Below are 3,139 nucleotides of genomic sequence, written 5' to 3' on the forward strand. Positions count from 1 at the left end.
GATGCAGCGTTGCTTTGACGTTTTTCTGTGTTACATAATTGCCATCCAGATGTTAACATAATTTATGTGTCTATCTACCCGTTCCGTTTTCTGTGTATGCTGTTACATGTTCTCTAATCTTTTGACGTTCTCTATTTCATAAAATGATAATCTTATTTTTGTGCTTTATCCACCCCCAACCCGCTAAGCACATCATATGCCTTGCTCGTCCAGCATCAATCTATTCGATAAATAGCTCTGCAGGTGTGCGACAGTGCGAGGTCAGGATTGTTCAGGGCAGGGAATTTGGTGATAAATAAGATTGGAAAATTCAATCAGAAAACGCCACGTCGACCAGCAAACTTAGCTGCACTGAACATTGACATCACTTTGTACATTTGCTCGGCAATGCCTACAGTGGATTTTCCTTCTGGCTGCTGCAGACCAGATGCACCAAAGCGAGAATTCGAGTAAAATATATTGCATTGTACAACAGGCTCTGTGACTTCTCAATGACTTGTGTTAATGAATTATAAATCTTCTGTTTATTAAAAAAAAGACTAGTAAAGTGCACGTGCGTTTTTTTTAAAAAAAAACTTAAAAGCCAATGTCATGCAGGCTAAGGATTCTACTTGTACAAAGTGATTATGCAAGGCAGGTTGAAATCGTATTCTAGAGCACTTGGCCATCCTATCTGAATATCACAACAGCTTCCCGCTAACATCAGTAGGGTAGAAGGATGTGCGCAATAAATTTTTCTCACCTAAAATCACATTGCAATTTCTTCTTGCTATGGTTATGAATTTTCAATTCTGATAGCGACCCCGTCTTTGCACATTACAGTCACGACTAACGCTGGCAGCAACTGTTTCAACAAGCAAAAACGGATTTGCCTGGTGAGCTCTTATCTCCTATATTGATTTAGCAAACTGCACTCGCCATCAGAATCTTTTGTAGCACGATATATACCAAGCGATCAGAGGACTTAACATTCCAAGGCAATATGCATGATATACACTCGTATTGCCATGTTATAGACTTATGTTTATCGACAGGTTACCCATGCCCAGACAGCCATCTTTTGCTTGCTAGCTAGCCCGGATTTTCTCATCGATAAATGTACGAATACCGATCGGGAAGCACAGGCGCCTCACTTGAGACACAAAACTTGGCAGCCGAGTCGTGTCGTGTCATTTAAACGAGCTACAAGTAATTTTCAATTAATGTCCTTGGAAATGCTCGATAGCATTGATACTGAAATGGAGAATCTGACAGCCGGGTCTTCTATGTTGTGTGTTCCTTTTTACATTCTAGAGTAGCCCTCATATTGCTCCATGAATGAGTCATTGAAATTCTTGAAGCTCAACATCATGCGTGCTCGCAAAGACTCGGGGATGGACTTTCTTCAAGATCATCTGGAGCCACATCAAACGTCAGGAACGTAAGATAACAGAGAAAAATGTCCGACATATGTTTATTTTTCCATATTGAGGCCACACGAGGAATGTAAATGCATGTCATTCAAAATAGAGTACCAGCTTAAAGAAGAACAAAAGAATAAAGAATCAAACAATGAGGGCTGTTTCACTAACAAAAATTTGCCCAGGAACATTCAGGCTCAGTGCTATTGAAGCAATCTTGTTGATCTCGTCCAGTATCTGCAAGTTCAAATCAGAAGCGCGGTTAGCATCAGACTGTTGGCCATTATATTTTTAGGAAATGAACTTTGAAGTGCCTTTTTGTAAGATAGAATCTGTCAAATTTTAAAGGTTGAAGACTGATCTATAGTTTAGACGGGACAAAGAAGTAAAAGGGTTATATTGGTGCAAAAGATTTTTAGTACCAGGCGGTCCTGCTTGCTACACACCTTGTCGCGCGGCCTGTCCCGTCTGCTGCACCTCCATCGTGTGATCCCCCACCTGCACCACTGCATCGCTAGCATTGCAACACCATCAGCTGCCACCGCATCCCACCCGATCAGGGGCGAAGCCAGACTGAAAGGCCACTGGGGTCAGCTATTTTAAATGACGGGGTCGAACATACTTAAATTAGTGATGAACAGTGATTTTAGTTAAGGAATTTAGAACTCCATCGGGTCAGCTGACCCTGGTAAGAAGGGCCAGCTCCGCCCCTACACCCGATCGAGGCATGTCTTGTAGACCATGAAGGGGAGGGTACGTTCCTAGGAAGGATTTTTCAAGAGCGTCAATTTTGCATACCATCACTGCATACAAAATAAATAAAAATTGAGAAAGAAACATAAATTATGCCTGGAAAGTCAAACCATAGTTGCATACCATCTGGAAAGATTTTTCAAGAGTGTCTGTTTCACACAATCACCCTTAGCCAGCACAGTTAAGCGAGGTTGGGAGACCGTGGACGAGTCGGCGGTGGAGGGGGCCATCAATTGCTGGTGGAGTAGATATACAATCCATGTACTTAAAATCTTACCCGCAAGAATATTCCTTATAAAAAAACTACAAATATTAGCACAAAAATAATATAAAATTACATAGGTTGCTTTCCTGCATATCTAAAAAAATGCAAATAGAAGTTTCACCTACATAGGTTGTTCGTCAATTTAGAGCAACCAAAGATAGATCTTGGGACAATCCATTTATGATACATGAGTTTCATTCTTATCTGCTTATGACAAAAAAGAATCACTTTAGATAAACTTTTGTATCCAAGAATAAATAACTTTATGCAATCATGCCACACGACAAGTGTTCCAGTTTACCATAAACTCATGAAATTAATGTCATATGAAATTGCATATTCATGTATTCCTGTGAATTTAAGTATAAAGTAATCAGGCATAATTAGAGATCGTCTATTAAGGTTACACAAATGCTGATCAAATAAGATGGCATTTGACCTTCTAATTCTCTGGCTGGATAGTGGTAAACTGGATTTGAAGCCCAAGTAGTAGCAAAGCAGCAACAGACGTGCGTGTGAGCATCTCCATTGGCAGCTGTGGTATTCCAGAGCCGCAATGGATATGATCCCTGTCACAGTGGTTAAGGTGCCCATGATATTGGTACGCATAAACCTGCAGATGTAGAGTAACACATTCTCCGATAAGCTTTCGTGGCAATGCATATATCAACACGCAGATGCAAAGCACGACTTAATACACCAGTGGTACAATTCATCAAAA

At 40.6% G+C, this 3,139-nt stretch overlaps 1 long non-coding RNA gene across 1 annotated transcript; it reads right to left on the reverse strand.

Annotated features, from left to right (window-relative positions):
- Nucleotides 1-928: 928 nt before the first annotated feature.
- LOC101763749 lies at nucleotides 929-2,533 on the reverse strand. The gene is made up of 4 exons (XR_001164797.2): nucleotides 2,277-2,533; nucleotides 1,823-2,203; nucleotides 1,572-1,637; nucleotides 929-1,394 (listed from the first exon to the last, which is right to left on the reverse strand). It is a non-coding gene; the product is annotated as an uncharacterized LOC101763749 (long non-coding RNA).
- Between the last annotated feature and the right edge of the window lie 606 nt (nucleotides 2,534-3,139).

This window comes from Setaria italica, chromosome VIII (genome assembly GCF_000263155.2).
Source record: "Setaria italica strain Yugu1 chromosome VIII, Setaria_italica_v2.0, whole genome shotgun sequence".
Lineage (NCBI taxonomy): Eukaryota > Viridiplantae > Streptophyta > Magnoliopsida > Poales > Poaceae > Setaria > Setaria italica.